At 47.8% G+C, this 21787-nt stretch overlaps 1 protein-coding gene and 1 long non-coding RNA gene across 2 annotated transcripts in view; one reads left to right on the forward strand and one right to left on the reverse strand.

Moving 5' to 3' along the window:
* The window catches only part of LOC119563883, a 126050-nt gene extending 114864 nt beyond the window's left edge, over positions 1 to 11186 (reverse strand). The window contains exons 1-2 of the long non-coding RNA XR_005222638.2: positions 10894 to 11186; positions 4112 to 4182 (exon numbers count right to left, since the gene is read on the reverse strand). This is a non-coding gene — a long non-coding RNA (uncharacterized LOC119563883). The remainder of the gene's footprint in view (positions 1 to 4111; positions 4183 to 10893) is intronic.
* A 219-nt stretch (positions 11187 to 11405) lies between these two features.
* Positions 11406 to 21787, forward strand: part of SH2B2 (SH2B adaptor protein 2) — a 64270-nt gene continuing 53888 nt past the window's right edge. Inside the window, exon 1 of the mRNA XM_037880725.2 lies at positions 11406 to 11583. The gene's annotated coding sequence lies outside the window, so the exon portion shown is untranslated. The remainder of the gene's footprint in view (positions 11584 to 21787) is intronic.

The following is a 21787-nucleotide window of genomic DNA, read 5'->3' on the forward strand; positions in this document are numbered from 1 at the left end:
GCCCCAGGGTCTTCGCTATGCTAGCTAGAAGAACGCTAGCATGGGTGTGCCTACCTAAACTGCACCCACACCTCTGACTGCAGCGTAGCCGTACCCTGAGACAAGTGATGTTACCATGTTTCTTAGCCCTTGTCTACACTTAAAAGTGTTGCTGTGTTAACTTTGCCAGCTCAGGGAAGCAAAAAACTAGGCTAGTATAATTCTATCTATGCTGGGGCTTTTACTGGCATAAGTAGGTTGGCAAAAATATGTATGTTTCTTAAAAAAACAAAAAAACCTCACACTCCTACCAACATAATTATGCCTGTTAAAACTCTAAGTTCAGACCAAGCCAAAGTCTCACTTCACGACTCCTTTTCCCATTTACACGGGGTCGGAGATGGCCATGAATCTTCGCCACTCCATCTGGTCCATCGCATGGGTTTGTAAGTCTTGGAGTTCCAGTCCTTTTCTCTTCAGGATTTCTCTTGACAGTCTTTCCATCGTGTCCTCTGTCTTCCACATCCTTTCTTGCTATCCTCTTCCGCCAATTTTTTTTTGGTTGGTTGTTCTTTTCCCATTCTTATGCCCAGACCACCTCAAACATGTGCTCTCTGGCCTATCTGTCACAGAATCCCAAGTTCATCTTCCCCCTAACATCTGTGCGTACTCTGTCTACCCTCCGCTTGCCTGCCAGTCTTCTCAGTATGTTATTTTTTTTTGCTAGCTCCATAAGACCCACCATTTCCAAACCATATAGCAGGCAGGGACGAACACATGCAGCATACACTTGTCCTTGCAGTTTTATTTAATTGCTGGTCCCACAATACTCCTGCTACCTTTTTCCACTCCCGCCCATGTACCCTGGGTTATTCTTTTCAATTCCCAGATCTCTCTCCAGTAGCACTTAGGGTATGTCTTCTCTGCAACTAAACACCCACTTCTGACCCATGTCAACTGACTTGGGTCTGCAGGGCTATAAAATTGCAGTGCAGACATTCAGGCTTAGGCTGATGGTCAGGCTCTGGGACGCCATGAGAGGGGAGGGTCTCAGAACTCAGGCTCCAGCCCAAGCTTGAATGTCTGCACTGCAATTTCATAGCCCTACAGCCAGAGCTCAAGTCTTCAGACCTGAATCAGCCATGGGTGTTTTATTTCAGTGTTAATATATCCTAAGTGTACTTCCCAAGTACACAAATTCTTCCTTCTGCTTCAGCTTCTCTCCTGAAGCTTCAGTCAACAGCTCTTCTGAAGTTATTCACGCAGGGAAGGTAGAAGTTCTCTCGAGTTCGGACCCAGCCTCAGTGTCTCTTTCATTAAACGAGAAGGGGGGTGGGGGAACAATGAGAGAGACAAAATACCAGCCCAACCCCAAGGGAAGAATAAAATCAAACCACATCTTTGTGGTGACCAGAGCAGCACCAAAGCCGCAGCACACACTGGAAAAATCTGCCACTGTTGGGGTTGTCTGGGCCCACAGATGCTTTTAGGCAAAAGATTTCACGTGCACACCAAGCTCAAAGTGAAAGTCCAGCCACCGCTTCTTCCATAGGCTTGCTGCACTAAGTGTATTCCTTGTAGAGGTTTTTAGGGTTTTGGTTTTTTTAATAAGACAAAAATTAGCTCTATAATTAGAATTGGCAGAAGTAAGCAGATATTAGGTTTATTCAATGACCATTTAACAGAAGGCTGTGTTTCAACATGTTACACTTTGCTCTACTTACAAGTGTATTCCTTGAAAGCGTTTAGCTATGAATCCAGGATAGTGATTTATTGCTACACTAGGATGTTCTTTAGCCCGCTATTGGTGTGTGCTTTGTAGGAGCCATGATACCCAAGTATGAAGGAGGGTCTGATCCTGACCTCATACCGGTGTCAATCAGGAGTAACTCTTCATTGCAATCAGTGGAGTTATAAAAACAGTGCAAAAGGAAGAGCAGGCCCACAACATCTTCATCACAAGAGATGTGCACCAAGCGCTGGAAGCAAAGCCCACTGCAGACAACGGGAAGCTTTTCATTGACTCCACTGGGGTTTGGATTGGGTCCCCAAAACAGCTTATTGCTATTCAAGTGTGGCCCTTAGCATTTTACTTTTAAACAAATGCTTTACAACACTTTGGGAGGGGAGGGACTTGTGAACTGTATCCTTCTACTGTGAACATAGTTCCTAATGAAATTATGAGGAAAAAACTTATGGGAAAAAGTTAAACTGACCACTCCACATTACTGTTTTGCATACACTCAGGCCAAATGCAGATACCTAAAATTAGGTCCTTAAATCCATTTTTAGGCTCTCGGTAACATGATTTTTCAAAGGTCTGACAGTGATTTTACAGCTGTGCTTGGAAAGGACTTTTGTAAGCTTTGGTAGTTACTAGGTTTGTTTGGTGTTTTTAAATATGGTACCAGAGGGATATATGGCGCTTTACCAAATAGGCAAAAATATATATAAATTTTAAACTATCAGGGGTTACTATTAAAGTTAGATCTAGTACAGCAAGCAACACCACAGAGGGGAAGGTCAAGAGATAGGTTGTCAGTTGCTTTATACAAAAATCTTGTTCTAAACTGAAGAAGTGAAACCAGGGGTTAAAAAAAAAAAAAAAACCCAACCCACCAACTACCACCCAAAACCACAAGGGTAGAAGTCAGCCAAACACATCTAGTAGAGCTGAGCAGAAAACTAGTTCTCCACGACCACACCCCCACAGCAAATTCCAAGCATAAGAAAAACCGGTTTGTCACAATATTTATTTTATGTATTTATTGGCAAAAACAGGACATTTCCCCTGGAAGTTTCCACATCAACAAAATAACCATTTTCTGTCAATGACCCTTGGATGGAAATTGTTTGACTAGTTCTAGTAGAGTCTTTAGGGAGGAAGTAAGATTATCGTTTATATTACAGTAGCATCTGGAGACCGCAACCAAGTTTGCTTGCACTAGGCACTATACGTACATATAGTAAGACAGTCCCTGCCCTGAAGGGCTTACAGTCGAAATAGGCAAGATAGCAAAAGGGTGTGAGAAAGAAAGGATTCTGATCCGCATTTTACACAGGAGGACATGAGACACAGTGATGAAGGGACATGCCCAAGGTCACGCAGGAAGTCTGTCCCAGTCCCATGTCTTAACCACAAGGCCATGCTTCCTCTCTAGAATTGCACGTGATTATTACTGGCATGAGAAGCAGCATTTAAACCAAAATACAGCATCCCTCTGTGGACGTCCCCTTTCTCCTACGTATCCGAGAATATGAATCGACGCCTGCCCTACAGAGAGGGGAAAAGGCTCCATGGGATCAGCCGAATGTGCTTAGCTGATTGATTATATATAGTGACCATGCAACTGGATCCTAATAAACTTTTCTCTAACAGGCTCCACAAAATGACATAGAAAGTACAGTGAAAAGCTGGTGGAACTATGAGAAGCAAAACATGTATATAAACCCCTCTAAATACCAAACTAAACAAATTTACCAAAACAGCTGAGAATGACAGCTGCTCCAATCTAGAAACCTAAATAGGTGCACAAATCGAAGCCAGTATAACCTAGAGTAAATAGCTCATTTTTATCTATATTGCAGTAGTGCCTAGACCTTAAAAGGCCCCAATCAAGATTGGGCCACCACTGGAGCGGGCACCATAGCATCCACATAGTTTGTACCTGCCCTGAAAAGTTTTCAGTCTAAATGGAAAGACAAAAAGTCAGAGGGTAAACAAAGGGAAGTGACTTGCCCAAAATCACACAGCAAATCAGTGGCAGAGCCAGAAGTACAATCCAGGGCTCCTGAGTCCCAGTCCAGTGGCCTGTCCACTAGACCACACTGCCTCTCAAACCAAACGTTTCAGTGGAGCAACTTTTGAGGTATACGCACTTCCATAAAGCCATGTCACTCCCATTATCCAGGCCATTTTGATCTGCCAGCCCTCCAGCAAAGCCTCGTGGTCACCTGTTATCAGTGGACACATCTCCCGATGATCAGTAATCTCAGTCCTCAAAAATTCCTCCATATTAATCCCAAAACCAGCAGTATTAGTGGCCAGGAAGAGAAAGGCCCTTACACTTATCAACAGGGCTCTGTGTCTTAGTTTTGTAGTGTTTAACTATCCTTATCGAAAGCCACTTACCAGATCACACTCTTACACCCCGACGCCTTCCTGGAGAGCAGCCTCTGGAGCCGAAAAGCAATTCACAATTCCTGGAGAGAGACAAAAGATCAAGCATGAGGTTAAGAACAGTGCCAGCGGAGTCCCTGAGGGTTCTTGGAGAGCACGCAGAGCACAATGCTGACCCTGACTAGCACAGAGAGGGCTCCACTCCTAGGTACTGGCCTCTCGAGTTCATCGCTGGGGGAATGAGGTGAGCTGGCACCTCAGTGAAGTCATCCCACCCCACCCCCTAAGGTTCACAGACCCTGTTAAGAGAGGGTAAGGGAGCCCCTTTCTGAGTCTTCGTTGCCTCAGCCTGACACCTGCTTTCTTCTGGTTGTCTCATGATGTACAGCCCCAGTTTTGTTGGGTGCTGTATGACAACTTCTCTCCAAGAAGGTCACACCCATTTCAGCCCCACCCTGAAACCTGCGCCCCAATCCTGCCCACCTCTTCCCCCACAACTTTCCTCACCCCCTGGGCAAGTCTTCAGCAAGTCCCAGTTCTCTCTAGCGGACAGCTCAGCCCGTGGGCAGGTGAGTCCCTTTCCTGCATGTAGTCAGTTTTCAGGGAGCTCAGATTGTAGGGACTGATGTTTCTACACCTTAACCTGCACCTCCTGACTTAGTCATGCCCCTGACACAACTAGCATTTGAGCACCTGAGGCAACCCTTATCCCTTCTAAAAGAGACAGTGGGGGGGCTTCCCTTCTCTGCTCCCTTGGCATGCACAAGCCACTGGGCTCTCGGAGACCTTGATACAGCCAAACACTGACTTTAAAAATTTCCTCTTCCTCAGTTCCTTACACAAGCTCTCAGCTGACCACTCACTCTCGTGATCAGGAAAAAAAAATGAAACAGAATTTGCTGAATTAGCAAAATTAAAAAAAAAAAAAACACTGCAGGATTGTGTCCATTTTGAGAAAGTTCTGCCAGAAGCCAGGCAGGCGTCTGATGGAACCCTACCTGCCAGACAAGTTTTGAAACCTGCCTGGTTTCCTGCCGGCTCACCCGCCAGCAGCCAGGCTATGGAAGCCGAGAGCCTGGAAGCCCTGGCTCCCAGTTCTTCATCAGCCCAGGGCACAGTGTCCCAAACTGCAGAGTAGCCCACCAGGTGCCATGCCCTGGAGACAGGGCTCCCAGCAGGGCTAGGCAGAGAATGGTAATTCCATTTAGGAAAATTTTGTAATTTGGGGGTTTTGTTAGGAACTGGAACAAAACCAGATCTCAAAAATCTCCTTGAACTGGAATGATCATTCTCCACCCAACTCTACCACTCCCTCCTGTCCAAACTTCCTGTGACTTGTCCATCTGAGAAGTGAGAACAGCTGACTGCAGACCTCACCGGATGTTGTGAGGCACAAGTCACGATGTCTGTGAAGTGAAGGCACGAGAGAAGCATGCATATTATCCCAGCAGAACCATCCCTCTAGTAAGCAAGTAAGCCCCTTTTAACAACTCTTCGGAGTGCGAGCTCAGAGTTCGCTAGCATATGGCAGCCACCGAGCTATCTGCCGAATCAGAACTGCTCTCCTTATTCAGAGAGACAAGGTGGGTGAGGACCAACCTCTGTAGGTGAGAGAGAGAAACTTTCATGCTTACACAGAGCTTGTCTTCAGATCTGGGAAATGTACTCACAGTGTCACAGCTAAATACAGCAGTTGGTCCAACAAAAGCTATTACCTCACCCAGCCTGTCTCTCTAATATCCCGCTACCAATGCGGTTACAACAACACTGCATATTCTTTATTCAGGGCATTTACTTTAAGCTTTAAAAAAAAAGCCATGTTTGCTCTTGAGTGATGTTTAATAAAAGCTGGGGATTTTTAAAAGTTCTTATGGTAATAGGATCCCAGGGGGAGAAAAGCAGCATTTGAAGTGAATAGCACTGTGCAGAAGCCTTTACAGATTGAGACTATGAAGAGAGTTCTGGTGAAGGGTTCATATGACTATTGGAGGTCAATAGGACTTCCAGTGACCTCCGTGACTTGGGATCAGGCCCTCAGTAAGTGGGCCTAGAGTGGCACATAAATATATTCACCATGACCAGAATTTCAATTAATCCACATGGTGACATATCTAGGGTACTATAAAGATGACACTTGGGCTTAATGTACATGTGAAAATTGGGACAGCCCAAAATGTGGATGGCTTAGAACATAAGACGCATCCCTGACCTCCGTGCAGCTGAAAAAGGGATTCTTTCCACAGCAGTATGCAAACAGGTAGGGTTCGATCCTGCACTATCCACCCCTGAAGCCGCTTTCACATCTAGCTGGGATCCCCCCAACTCAATCCCACTTAGCAATATGAGAAGAGCAGAATGGTCATTGTTTCATGTAGCAGAGGTTGAGGACTCCATGTTTCTAAAACTAAACCAGCTCTTTGTTAAGCAGTGCTACCACGGCAGGTAGTATTCCAGCCATGCGCATACAGACTAGCTTCCCGGTTCCTCCTCCAAACTCTTTCCTCCAAGTTCCATGCAGATTGCTACAGCCAGGACCCTCTGACACTGGTTTGTGATACCCCAGGCTGAGAACCCCTGGTGTATCAGTTTCAAAGAAGGACAGGCAGTGCTCACCCTGCACGACCTTTCAGAGATACCACTGCTCTAGTTATCAGGATGGGGATTAATTTGGTGCTGAAATCTCCCCCTGCAGGATGGAACATGAGGTAGCTACACCAGTGATAACTTGTCAAACCTTTGTTTAGCGCCAGTTGATCTCCTGTGTGAACAATAGGGCTAAAGCATTGTCTCCTTACAGTTACCACCAAACGTAGCAGACCCCAGCACTCCCAAGGCAATAAATACCAAGTGCAATGAAACCCGTAATGAAATCTCAGACTAAGAGGCTATTGATTGTCTAATATTTTCTTTAAATATTTAGATGTACATGAATGGGGGAAGATGCTTTTTGGGGGAGAATCAATGGCCCAAGCAAAGGGGCCAGAAGGAAATGCCACAGATATTGTGCTTACTCCAAAGTAGCCTGATTTTGCAACAAACACATTCAGGCATGTATCTCCATGCTCCTGACAAACATTAATTAGGCCTCAAAACACTCCTGTGAGGAAAGTATATTACTGCCCTGAAGTGGAGTGAATCCATGACTTTTATCGACCTTTCTGACATTTTCTGCCCCAGGCAGGAGCGCCAAGCCAGCCCCACCCTCGCAGCTCCCACCTTGGTGGTGGAGGAGACCCTGCAGTTGCCCAGCCGCGGCCGGCGGCCCCTGCAGCTCCAGCTGCCCTGGGGGTGAGAGTACCCCGTAGCAGCCGAGCCCCAGGGGCAGTGGGACCCCACAGCTCCCACACACTGCAGCGGTGGGGGACCCGGGAGCCCAAGCAGCAGTGGTGGCTGAACCCGCCTACCCCTTTTGTCAGGGACAGGTCACAGGCTTCCATGGATTTTTGTTTATTGCACGTGACCTGTCCATGACTTTTACTAAAAATATCCGTGACAAAAACTTGTCTTTATTGCTCTAGAATAAAGCTATGCTATTGCTGAGCTTTCCCTTCACACGAGTCACGTGGAGAGGGCAGCTGGGGGGCGGGGAGAAGGCCACATGTTGGGACAGTCCTTCAGCCAGCGTCAAGCAGCAGAGGCTCCGGGTTTTCATCAGCCTAATGCCACTGAAGTCGATGGCGCTATACTGATTTACATAGATCTGGCCCTTCTGATGTCCTGTGCTCCAGCTGTGGAGGGTTCTCAATACCAGTCACAAGCCACACACAGGCAGCAGCTTGACAGTTATTCTCACACTGCAGTAGAGCAATATATAGCAGAGGGCTAGCTCAGTGGTTGGAGCATTGGCCTGTCAAACCCAGGGTTGTGAGTTCAATCCGTGAGGGGGCCATTTAGGGATCTGGGGCAAAAATTGGGGATTGGCCCTGCTTTGAGCAGGGGGTTGGACGAGATGCCCTCCTGAGGTCCCTTCCACCCCTGATAGTCAAGGATTCTCCCCTAAGGGCAGGGCAAAGACATTAAGGGGCATGCGTGGGTTGCAGTGTTTGTGCTGCGTATGTGTGTGTGTGTTTTGGCCACCAGGCACATCTGATGCCTAAACGGGGCTGAGAAAATAAAAGGCCTGGACCAAACCTTTCAGCAGTTCTGGGTGTCCATCCCCTTTTCAGAGGTGCTGAGTGTGCCCAGTTCCCATTGACTTTGGGTGGAGCGATGGATCTTCAGCACCTCTGAAAGTCAGCACCAAGGGGGCTCAAGTTGAGCATCCGAAAGGCAGCAGACACTTCTCAAAGTTTTGGCCCTCATCTTCCAAGAGGGTTTCAGTTCCTGGAGGCCAGAAATTGAAGCTGTTTTCTTATTTCCCCCCCCCCGCCCCCCGTTCCCAAAACGAGATGTTTAAAGCCTGTGAAACAAAAATACAGGGCTTATCTTGGAGTTACAGAATCATAGGACTGGAAGGGACCTTGAGAGGTCGTCTAGTCCAGTCCCCTGCACTCATGGCAGGACTAAGTATGATCTAGTTCCTGCAGAGAGAAACTTATAACTCTGTATAAGAGGGAAGCCAAATCCCTCAGAACATGGCAAGCACAGGAGACAACTTTAGCTCTACGGCCCTTGTGCTAACCTCAGTTCCCTGTTTAAAAAGCAATCTCCAACCAGAAACAGGATCTAGAAGGCTTTACAAGGGGAAGCAGATCAGTTCTCAGTCAGCTTATGGCTCAGGCTACATACCTGAGGGTGCCTACGTGAAGTCAAATTCCTTTGGCTCTTCGAGGATTAATATTATCCATCAGTAGACTTCGTGAGGCAAGATGTCCCTTTCACCTTACAAGTGATGAGCTGCAGAAGGGGCACATGGTGCCCTCCTCCAAAACCTCTCCTGGGGTACTGCTCCTACTTTAGAGATGCAGAGAAGAACAACAAATCCCAGAAGATCCCTTTCCAAGCTCAACACAAGTGGTTATTTCCAAGAAAACCACAATAAACTCTGCCATGGTCAGTTCAGAGAAGCTAAAAGCTGAAAGTGCTACTGCTCTCTTCTGGGCACTCCTGATTGCACACCTGGGTGCACAGCTGACTGCCCTTAAGGGGATAACGATGCCCTGCTGAAACTTCAGACATGTGCTCTACTAACTTATCCGCGATGCAGAAATGTTTGGTTTGGGATCATACCATATGCTGACCTGGTAACAGGCCTTTTGGTGAGAATACTTAGTATTCATGAACATAGACCTCAGTGGTTAAAATGAAAGGTACAAAACCCCACTTTGTCCAGTGGGGTTTCTTGCAGCTGCAGTGGTCTCTGTACACACACCTCATTGCAGGATCAGGGCATTATTCTTTATTTGCACATTCCAATATATTAATTATGGCTATGACTAATAATCATTAATGGCAAAAAGGATGAAGGCTGAAGACACATGATGTAACATAGGGGCAAGTGAATAGCAAGATTCAGACATCGTAACCACCCCTCCATACTCCCAGTCTGCAACAGAATTTTAAAAAGATCATTACAGATGACTCAGGGTTACAATGTCTTGTAGGACCTGAATCAGGATATAGGCCCATTGTATCTTGGATTGTTTAGTGCAAGCAGCGTAGTTTGCAGAGGAAGTACAGATTAAAGAAATTTCTAAATTCTAATTCCAGTAATTGAGAGTGTGGTCTGGGGTGAATCATTTTGCTTCTTGGTGCCTGAGTTTCTCCATCTGTAGAATGAGGATACTATTTTTTCACCTCATAGGAGTGTTGTGAAGCTCAGTGAGTTAGTTTGTACGTTGCTATAAAGCATAAGAGTTATGGCCCAGATCCACCCAGGTAATTATTTTGACTCTTAACTTCCACTGCCTTCAACAGAAGCTAGGAGCCAAGATACCTTGTGAATCTGGGCCTAAACGATGACGATGTTTGGGAGAGAAAAGTACATCACCATGCAGACACGCAATGGCAGTCAATGTTGGTTGGTGACAGAAGAGTGAGAAAACAATGAACGGAAAATTCCCTGAGTCCAGCTACTCCCAAACACAAAAATGACAACCACTTAACTTAAATTCCCTGTAGTCATCAACCTTTACTGAATACTCTTTGACTTTAACTGAAAGCCCCATTCCACTTAGTCACCACACTCTCCACACAACACCACCTTGAATATCTCTTAGGTAAAAGTGATGTTGTAGCCCTGTTGGTCCCAGGATATTAGAGACACAAGGTGGGTGAACCAGACCTAACCAAGAGCCCTGCATAGCTCAAAAGCGGCTCTTTCACCAACACAAGTTGGTCCAATGAAAGATATTACCTGATCTCTCTTCTGTAATGATCATCCTCAGCTGAAAGGTGCTTTACTATCCTTAGGTCTTGCCCCATAAACCCTTATTCTCAGGAATAAGCCTTACTTACACAGCTAGTCTCCTTGACTGAGCAGCCCATGAGCAGAGAGGAAGGATGGGCTAGTGGTCAGGGCACTGAACTGGGACTCCGGGCAGAGCCAGGAACTGACCCCCAACCTTCCTATATGACTTGCCCAAGGTCATTTAGACCCAGCTTACCAATGGGAGTTAGGTGCCTAAGTACATTTGAGGGTCTGGGCCTTAATCTCTCTGTTCCTCATCTTCCAAATGGGGACCTAACAGGGACATAGTGAGGATAAATATTTGGGAGGGACCATATAAAAATGGAGCTAGAGCAGCAAATGTGAATTACAAGGGCCCCACCAAAAACACTGACCTAGAGAGGTCACTGGTCATTGCACAAATAAATACACTGCCCCCTTCACGTAGCTGCAGTGTTTTGCCCACCTCTTGGTGACCAGGAGAGGTGGATCTGGTGTCTTTGATGCCTCATGGAGTCATCAGAAATAGCGACCAGTAAGTGCTGGAAACATTGGCTGTTTTGTGTTGAGAACATACTGTCCACGCCGAGGTCCTCTCTGGGTACCCAGGCCTCTGGGGCGGCCCGTTCTAGGCTATGACCAAAATCCAGCAGACTTCTGAGGGGGCAGCAGCCAGGGCCCCCTTCTCTGCCCTCCCCGCCACCCCCGTCTCGTCCCGCCAAGAAGCCGGGGATCGGCTCCCTCCACGCAGCACCTGGATCAGCTCCAGGACCCGGGGGCAGAAGAGGCTTGAGACCGGCAGCACCAGGGGCTTCGTCGCTGGCCGCGCCCACCCGCCCGCTTCAGGAGCGGGTCCCGGGCGCCCGGCAGCTCCCGCTCGGTTCGGGGTCCCGCCCGGGGACCGGGCTGGGACTGGCCCAGCCGCCCCCGCGCCGGGGCCCTTTAAACCCCGCCGGGCAGTGGGAGGAGCAGGGGGCCGGGCCGGGCCGGCCGCCGCGCTCCAGTTGCGGCGCGCAGGGGCTGCCCGGCATCTGTCTCCGCCCGCATCCCCAGGAGCCGGGCCCGCCCGTGGGGTCCCCCCGCCGCCGCCGCCGCCGCCGCCAGCGCCCGGGAGAAGCCACCAGCCCCGCTCCCGTGCAATGAGCCTCCGAGCCCAGTAAGTGCCTCCCCCGCCCCGCCGGCCGGGGCTCGCAACCGAGCCGCCAGCCGCCGCCTCTCCCCGGGGCTCGCGCGGTGCCGTGGCTAGGATCTGGGGGGAGGCTGGTCTGCGGGGGGCTCCGCTGCTTGGAGCGGGGAGAACGGAGCCCCCCGTCCCCTTGCCGCGCTGCTGTCCCCCCCCCCTCAAATAACCAGCGGGGGGGATCCCTCCACCTCCTTGCAAATCACTGCCCACCTCGCCTTCTGCCGACCGTGGAGCGCCCTTGTTACTCCAGGGACCCAAACGCGGGGGGAGGCTGCTCCGAGCCCCCGTGGCTCTGGGGCAGTGGGCGTTCGCTGAAGCCGCTGGGAAGGATCGTTCCTATCAATGGAGCCCTGCTGGCGATTTAATGAAAGGTTTCTGTTGGGGGCCACGCTTGCATTGCTTCGGGTCTGTGCTTTAGACACGGGGCAAGGCTGAGGGAGGGGGAATCCTGGTACTGTATCGCAGTGTCCCACCGACCCCCCCTCTCCTATTGCTGCATGATCGATGGAGGTTACCGTTTAGCTGGTGGTTGATGGCGTGTCCCTTATGAGACAAATGACAAGGACTCCCCGCCCCGGATCCTGCTGGAGGTTATGCTCAGGTGTCTACCTGGCTGCTTTAAGTGGAGGAAAGGGTTACAGAGCAAGGATAAACCATACAGCAGCGGGCTCCTGGCTTGATTCTGCTGTCTGTCTTGACAGCTGTGGATGGACGCCTGTCCTGCTTGCTTGTTGGCAATTCCACATCTCTAGCTACTCTCTCTCTCTCTCTCCCCCCCCCCCTTTTTTTTAAGAGACACTAAATCTCGATGACAGCCCTGAGTGGCTGTAAAGTAGGTCTGTAATGATGCAACTGTGGCATTGTATGTAGGTAGATTTGTTTTGTTTAAATATTTGATCAGGTAAAATGCATGGGGTCTGAACTTCCAGCGGTCTTCAGAGCTGCTGGGGGTCTCAAGGTCCAGGCTGGGGGACGTCAGAACGTCAGACAACAGGTATGAATTTTTGGGCTAGTAGGATGTGGAGAGAGGTGTAACTTGTGTGATTGCTTGGCAGACTTTTATTATTGGTAAATAAAAGAGGTTGGTGGTATTTCTCTTTCCTTATTTAGGGCCTGAGCTTGCGAGGTGCAAGGCATCTCCACTTACCAGGGAAATGAATGGGTGCTTCGCACTTTGCAGGTTCAAGGTGTGTGTGTTAATTAATATACAAAAAACATGCTTAGCCCTTTAAGTACAGTTTTCTAGGGCCTCATGGGTTTCCCTATTGCTCACAGGGCTCTCTTCTTTGGAGAGATTTGCATTTCCCTTTTAGCAAGTTGTTTTCCCTCCTGTGGGCCTGATCCTGAGAAAAACGGACCACCTGCAACTCCCCTTGCAGTCAATGGGCCTGATTCTCCTCTTTCTTATCCTGATTTTGCACTGGTATAACTGCTGATTTTAGGGAAATTGCTCCTGATTTGCATTGTGTAAGTGAAAGAATCAGACCCATGTCTTTGGGCAGCATGGGGACTTTGTGGCAGTTCTGTTTATCTCCAGTTTCTGTTGATGCTGTTTTGTAACAAATTGGACTGGAATACAATAGACCCATGCTTTAGGGGTTTGAAATGTATCCTTATTGAGACCATGTTGTGGGAGGATGAATGAACTTCAGGAGCTGATCATTAAGATCATTCCAAACGCCTCTAAACTACCCTCTCCATTACTGCTCAAAATCCTTGCATATAGCAACCTTTATCTTATCCACAAAAAGCGAATGTTTGTTCTAGTACATGTCACAGCTTCTTGTGTTCCTTAGGTAGAGTATCAAAAGCATCTGAATGACGTAGGAGAACTAGTTCCACTGAAGATCAGTGGGTCATGTGCTCCTATGCCACTCTCCTGAAAATCCGAGCCCCTCTCCTTTGGTATGTTCAGGCTTGTATTGTCTCTTGTCTTTCACATCTGTATGTAGTGAATAGTCCTGCCTGCTGCTCAGCAGCACGCATGGTGTTTTAATATAACGCTGCTTCGCACCCAGCTATGTCCGTTAACTAACTTACTTTTATTTAAGTCACTTACTCCTTTCCTGTCTCTAACTGTAGGATGTCTGGCATATCTCACTATTAATTGGAAACCAATGCATTTGCGTGTCTGCTAATTTGTACTGTATGTCAAGGGCTGCCTTTCTCCTTGGGTTTTCCCCTTTACTTCACCCTCTGTCTCAGTTAGCTAATTAAAGCTAACTCTGTATTTACTTAGTTAGTTAGTGCCAGTGTGGTCCGTCCTGTAATAACTTCCTTTGGAGCTGATGCTCATTCCCTGCGCTGCTGAATCTGCTGTGAAAGTGTGTTTTGAGATAACTTGCGATGGCTTTTGTTTTAAAACATGTTGCCCTCCTTCTCTCTAGTTGCTCATGTTCAAGATTTTTCTCTAGGTTTGGAATTGTGGTGATTTTTCTGTTACAGCTCCCCCAACTTGTCTTCTTTCTGCTCTCCCTCCTTTTTTGGCCTCATTACCTCATCTCTTGGGGTCTTCTGTATATGTGTGTGTATGTCCCATCTGCTTCCCTCTGCTAAGACCACTCCAATTTCCTGCCATTCCTTGGTCTCTGGGGTCCCTCTTGTATCAAACAGTTGCTATCAACCATTTCTTGATGCTGACAAACTTCCCAGATAGCATCCTGTCTAATGCTTCCTTTTTGGGTCAGGTTATTGAGGAAGTTGGTACCAACTCAAGTCCTCTGTGTTCCTTGACCCCATTCCACCTGGCTTTTGCCTGGGAAATGGCACAGAGATAATGCTGGCTTCATTGGTGGTTCTTCTCCATTGCAGTGATGGACAAAGGTCACGTGCCCACGCTGATTCTATCTGCAGTCCTCTCCCATCTGTTTCGTTAATACATATGTCTAGAACTTGGAGTTACTTATTCATATCCCCATTTTTGCCACATTCACATGCTGGGTAGATACAGGATCTATGTTCTTGTGTAATGGAGAGTGGGATTGTCAACCTTCTAATGCACATAGTGTCTTCTCCGATGGTCCAAATTGCAGCTCTGGTCTCCGCTTTCCTTAGTTGGGTTCCAATACTGATCCATATCATCAGGAGCTAGCTGCTGGTCTCGCCCTGTGAGTTGAGCTCTGAGAGAGAAAATGAGGTCAGAGTTTTTTGTTTTCACTTATGTGAAGGAAATGAGGAAACCCTGTAAGAGGATGTTGGAGAATCCCAAAGGTGGTCAGAATTTAAGTTTAAAGAGGCCTGCACACACACCTCTGCTGCCACTCTTCTCTCTCTTGCCACCTGGGAACTGTCCATCAAGTGCCAGTTCCTGAAGAAGAGTGAGATCCAAGCCTCTGGTGGGAAAACCCCCAAACGCCAACCTTTGATGTATGCAGTCTCTGCAGCCTGGGTGTACCAGCTGCATCATCAGCTGTTTGCTGTGCTTTCTAGCTGCGCTCTGCTCCTTAATGTCTCAGACCGCAGGTTGTATTTCAGATACCGTTGCTCCAATAAAATATAGTCTACATGAACAATGGGAATAGAAGTGAAATGCTAGGAATGATAGCTCTGATGATATGGTCCAGCTCTGGTTGGTTGGGTGTTTTTGCCTCTCTCTTCCAGAATTATGAAAAGTGGAAAGTTAGTACGATTAGCTTAGAGGGGAAGGTTTAGTGGCATCTGCGTCCGGTATGAAATTCTTAGACTCCCTAGAACCACAGGTTCAAATCTCAGCAGGATCAGTTAAACCTTTCATCTTTTTTTAAAGTGTTCCAGGAAATGTATTTTGTGTCTGTCAAATAAGAACTTAAAAACCAATTACTCTGGGTGCATTATAAGTATCCAAGATAGGTAGAGACCTCTTTGCTTTATACTTGACCCTGGCACTGATGGGGAGAGTAGGAGTCTACCCAGAATTCTTGTCTTCTCCTTTTCCCTCCTCCTAACTACTGTGCAGCATGCTGTCCGCTCCAGAGGCAGCTGCATTTTACTAGTGCTGTACCTGCAGATCTGGAAATATCCTCTGTAAAACTCCTTCAATCTAGAAGTGTGACTTTTGAGTTCCAAAGGAATGCTCCAGCCAGCCCTTCTGTACTGGAGGAAAATGGCAGCCGTGGAGGGCTAAGTGAAAGGGATGCTTCCTGGGGTGATGTGAATGGCTTTCTCTCCTTTATGGGAGGAGCTGGAAACAGTGTCTCCTTGCTGGGCTCATTTCTCTCTCTTGTATATTGATTGTCTGTCTGCAGATCTGTTAACAGATCTGCAGTGAGGGTGAACTGCACTTACTCCACTCAAGCGGAGACTTGTGCTCAACTGTGCAGTCAACTGGATCTCAGGGAAGACAACAGGGTTGCACAGGAAGGACATAGACAAGCGTGGGCTTGAACTTTGTTTCCCAGTCTCTCCAGGGTCTAGAATTTAGGGCAGGGAGGAGTCTTCCTCCACTGCTGGGCTGAGGCTGAGACCCTAGCAAACTCTCTTGCATTCTTCTCTTATGCACTGCATGCCAAACAGCTGAGAAACTCCAGGATAGTCCTCTCTGCCTTGTAGAGAGCACCTGGGCCATGAAGGGGAGGTTCTGTCTCCATGCTCCATTCAATTTGTGGCCTCTGTCCTGAGAGTGTCAATGTAATCGTAGCTCGTGGGACAAAGACACCTGTGACTGGGCTGAGTCCAGTACACTTGCTTCACACAGGCTGCTGAACAGCCGCCAGTACCATCTGCTTACCGGTAGCAACCAGGCTGCACTTGGTCTGGTGACCAGGAGGCAAACCTGCTCAGCCACCCAGTCCCTCCTGAAATGGAAGTGAGGAGAGGCAGGCCACAGTGTGAGCAAAGTCTAAGCCTGAGCATTTTCGTGCTCTAGCTGCTTGGTCTAAAAGATCCCAAGAACTTGGTTTAGTGACGTGTTGGGGATTGTTGGAGCCTTGTTAAGCTAGAGGCCCCTCCATCATTTCACTTAAGTCTGCCTCAGAATCCTGGGAACAGTGCTTACCAGCGAGCCTGCCCCACCGCAATCTGTGTCTCCCATCTCGCACCTAACCTGCAGCCAAGACTCTAACTAGGGTCCTTGCTGTTGGAAGTAAGAAACGTTACTGTGTGGGCCAAATGGGAATCTGTCCCGGCTGAGCCAGCAGGAGCCGGGCTAGACTGTCTTAGCTGGAAGTCCCTCTCTGCATATTTTGCACTGTTGTACATTGAATGTATTGTATAATGTGGTACTGGCTAGGGAAACAGAGTAGGAGGGGAGCAGTTGAGGTTAAAGCCATTACCAGGGATTATAGAAATCACTTTAACAAGAGATCTATTTGGGGAGGTTATTGAAGATCATCGGAATTTCTACAAGGTGTTTTGCTTAATACACCACTGAAGTAATTAGCTGGGATTTCTACATTTATTGCTAACATGCTGCCTAGAATTAAATTTCCCCAGCTCAGATGTTGTTAGATGGCAGTTTGTCTCCGATCTGCCTGCAGATAACGTTAATGATGCAAGCTGGGAATTGCAGTGACATCTGCAATTTAAAAAATTAACACAAACCCATGTAATTGTACCCCAACATCCTAAATCCCATGTTTATTATGTGTGACAATGGAACAGCAGGGTTTTAAAAAAAAAAACTATTTGGATTTCCCCCCCACCACCACCATAATGAAGTACACAAGAAAAGATTTGCTATAGTTCAAACCAGAATTCATTTGGGGAAGTCCTATGGCCTGTGTTATAGAGACGGTCAGACAAAATCATCACAGTGGTTCCTTCTGGCTTTGTAATCAGAATCTGTGAAATAGTTTTCACTTCTGATCCAAAACTACAAAGCACATAGCAAGTGCCAAGATGAGAGTCCTGGGTTCAAACCCCCTGACACCCCATGCTGCCAGCTGAAAATCATTGGGCTCCTTTAGGTTGCTTGTACACTTGTCCAGATAATTGCATATTGGCTGGCTGTGAACTCAGCTCTGTGCATACAGGAAGGAATTCCATGTGTTGCTCTTTATTCTCTTTTCCTGATCTGTTACACCATAATCAGAAAAGTCTACAGATCTTGTCTATTCACCAGTTTTCTTCTCGAACAGCTGTTAGCACAGGGAGTAAAACATAAGACAGAAAATGTCACTGGGATGAACTTTTGGAAGGAAAAAGCCCTGTGAGATGAAAATCTCCATTTAATCTTAGTAGTGACAAGAATGTATAAAACATCAGGTTTTGCTAAGAGACTGTCCCATGTCCTGACAGCAAGCCTGGAGCACATACGGTGGAAATTGATCGAAGTGCTGTTGACTACAATCAATGAAAGCTTCATGCATGGTGGGTTTATTATTATTGTTTGTATTCCAATATTGCCCAGGGGCCTGAACAGAAATCAGGGCCCCACTGTGCCAGGCACTGTACATTCATATAGTGAGAGACGTTCCTGGCCTTCAAGGGCTTACAATCTAAACAGACCGGCCAGCCAAAAAGTGGGAGAGGAAATGGAGGCTCAGAGAAGGGAAGTGACTTGTCCAAGTACATGCCACAAATTAGTGAGACAAGATGGGTGAGGGAATATCTTTCATCGGGCCATCTTCTGTTGGTGCAAGAGAAACGCTTCTGAGCAACACAGAACTCTTATTCAAGTCAGCAGCAGAGCTTGGAACAACGCAGGCCTTCCTACCTACTGAACTGTGCAGCTTCTCTGCAGGATTGGGCCCCAAATACTTGATTTTTGCAGCACTGAAATCAGTGGGTGCTTTACAGTTGATTTCAGGGGATGCGGAATTGGGCCTCATTGTGCAACTTTGGATAACTGCTTGTTTAGAGTTGTTGCTGCACCTATGTGCATAAGCAAAGCGTTGTGTGTAAGGGGAAGGATGAGATCATATTTTGCCAAGAATCCCTCCTAACTCGCAGTCCTCGCAGTCCTCTTTATTTTAAAAGCTTCCATATGAAGGCAAACTTTACTTTGACTGTTCAGTCTCTGAAGGCCTTTTGAGGCTTTGGCAACCTGAGACTGTGATGTCTTGGAGATCTGAATGCCACATTCCACTGATAGGCAGTGTGGCTGCTCCTTCATCTTGAGCAGCAATGCGGGACCTCTTCTTTCATGCACACTGATCCATCAAGCATGTGGTTCTAAAGTACCAGGGCAGCTTCTCTGGAGGCTGCAGTGGGAAATGAGTTTCCTTCACAACCTAATAATTCAGAAACGCCTGCCCCGTATAGTGAAATTCTGTCCATCGCATACTGCAATGCTTGTCCTTTGACTCTATTTGCCAAGGGCCAGCAGTGTGATTAGAACCTTAGAAACAAATAACCCAACATGGTCCCTGCCCCAAGGACTCTACGGTCCTGCTCAAACATACATCAGCCACAGAGTACATGAGTGCTGCTGTGATCGGGGAGGGGGGGTGTGAGAATCTCGCAGGGCTTGGCCTCGGTGGGAGAGGTGGTGTTGGGAGAATGGTTTGCCGGAGAAGAGGCTGCCCCCAGGAGGGTAGGGTGGTAAAAGAGAAGGTTACAGAGGGGTAAAAGATTTAGAGCAGGTGAAGGGAAGAGATAATGGTGAAGGCTGAACTGTTCAAAGCTTTCGTGGTGAAGATGAATGGCAGCAAATTAACAGTAATACATACCACATGCAAAGCACAGTCTATGTCCCAGTCCTAATGAGGCCCTTTCATTTTACATCGCAATGTAAGTGTTCTGGCATGCTCCTTAAAAGGCCTTGAGAACATGCTTAAGCTCTGTGCCCTTCGGCTGCACTATATCATAAATCATGCTGTGGAGACCCGTTATCGGAGTGGGTGCTGCCCACCCACCATGGGCTTTGTAAGCTCCAAATTCCAGCCCGGCACAGCTAGCTTGTGATTGATCCAGTTGCGGGACGTCACCTAAAGGAGTCCCAATATGGGACACCTGCAGGCTTCAGGGACGCGCCATGCTGGTATGGCCATTAGCGCATCTTCCTCATGCAACCGACTTGCAGTGAGACAGGCTTTCATGAGCTCTCCTGTCTGTGGGATAACCCCCTAGGTCTCAAGTTCACGCTCCCTTGCTGCTATTCACTGGAGGTTGCGTCAGGCGGCAGACACAGCCGCTTCACTCAAAGGTAGGAGGCCATCAGCTTGCCCGTTTGGATGGCTTAGATGTTTGTCCTTCTCTTCTAGAATGTCCCTCACTCGGGAGAGAGGCAGGGACTGATGTGCTCTGCCAGCCTGAGTGTCCAGTCTGCCGGTGCAGCGGGCCACCGCTTAACTGTGTAGGTGGGGATTGAACATGGGACCTCTGGCTCTGAAAGCATCAGCCTCTACGACCTGAGCTAAAAGATGTACCTCTGTCAGCCAAGGCTCATCAACCACTATATGTGGCTGAGGACAAAGCAGCACACGGCGTGGATGTGATTTGCATTGGCTCTTTGCTCTGTGTGGGCAGTGGGAGGGGAGGGGAGGAGAGGGAGTAGTTCATCACGATTATCATTACTCCCAGAAATGCTAGTAGGCAAGGGAGAGAGCTGCATTTCTGTGAGTTGCATAATTTTAAAATGTCTGTGTTGAGTGGCAGGTCACCAAGGCAGAGGTGTCTGGAGTTCACCCAAGAGCTTTTGGCTGATCTCTGGTCTTCAAACACGTCTCTTTAAAGTTGTGATTACAAGGCTTGTTGTAATGGACCATATGCCTGTTATTTATGGGGACAGATGCAAGATTAGCTGTTCTCATGATCTATAATTGGAAGATTCTCCCTCTCTATGAGGTTCTTGGAACAGTAGACTTCTGCCATGCTTCAAAGTTTTCTTATCATGAGCTTAACAGATGTTCTTTCAGTGCTCTATGAACGCATCTTGGACAATCGGTGAAATTCAAAAGCGTTCACCTAGACAGTAATAGAAAAGACACATGCCACTAGATACGCAGGGCTGGAATGTGGAGCCCAGGGTTCTAATTCTGCAAGTCCCTTCACCTCTCTGTGCCTCAGTTTCCCCATTTATAAAAGGCATAGAGTGGCACTGACCTGCATTCATAAAGGGCTTTGAGACCTGTAGGTGGAAAGAACTATATCAGTGGAAATTCTTATTTGCCCATCTTCCGCCTTGATCTCCGCAGACGGACCATCCTCTCATATCAAGGCTTGAAGAGAGCCAGAGCACCATTTTCCACTGGGTGCAGGTTTGCGTACTGTCTGCCTCCAACAATTGAGGGCCTAGAACTAGGGAGTTTCTGCTAAGCTGGTGTGTGTGTTGGGGTGGGGGAGGTGGTGAGTAGTGAAATGTTCTACAGAGTTGTGAATGTGGCCTTGTGGATAGAGCACTGGAGTGGGACTCGGGAGACCTGGGTTGGTTCCTTCTCAGCCACAGGCTTTCTGTGCTGATCATGGGCAAGTCACTTAGCCTCTCTGTGCCTCTGTTCCCCATCTGTAAAGTTATCTGGCACTGCTCTGCCTCGCAGAGGTGTTGTAATAAATACACTAAAGCTTGTGAGGCGCTCAGATATTATCCTGATGGGGGGGCCACAGAGGTACCTAAGATAGTTAGCAGCAATTTGAATATTCACCACCCAAAGCATGAGGTTTTGCAACATCCCCGCTTTCCTTTCTCCTGCTCAAGTTTGCTGGCCTCATTTCTCCAGCTCACACAGTAGGGAGGCATTTGACCAGCACATCTTTTTCCAGACCCGTGCTGCAGTTCTTAGTCCCATTGCCTTTGGATGCTGAGCAGACGAGCATCTCAAGTTTTAGCCTGAGATGTTTCAAGGCCACCATAAGTCATTTAGCAAGTCACTTAGTCTCTCTGTGCCTCAGTTGCCCATCCGCGTGGGGATAATACCGCTGTCCTATCTCACAGGGGTCTTGGGAGGAAAAATACATTAAAGATTGTGAAGTGTTTTGGGCGCTAGATAAGAAATAGGGTTGTTATTTACTACTGATAAGGGATTTGGTGCCCAAATCTCCTAGGCATCTTTGATAGCCCTCCTCTTAAACCCCATCCCCTGCTGCTTCCACCCGATCAGCAGCACTGGGGGCCTCCTTATCTCAAACAGTCACACATGGGGCCACAGTCTGCTCTTAGAGATGTTCATTGGAGTAGCTGTGGATTAAAACTCGTGTAACTGACAGCAGGATCTGGCCCGCTGATCTTAGCTGCGAGGTCTCTGGCTACATAACCTTGATAGAACAGGATGCACTCAGGCACTGTTCTGAATCAAGAAACTTACCAAGAAAGCCTTTCCAA

This window comes from Chelonia mydas, chromosome 17 (assembly GCF_015237465.2).
Source record: "Chelonia mydas isolate rCheMyd1 chromosome 17, rCheMyd1.pri.v2, whole genome shotgun sequence".
In the NCBI taxonomy this organism is placed as follows: Eukaryota; Metazoa; Chordata; order Testudines; family Cheloniidae; genus Chelonia; species Chelonia mydas.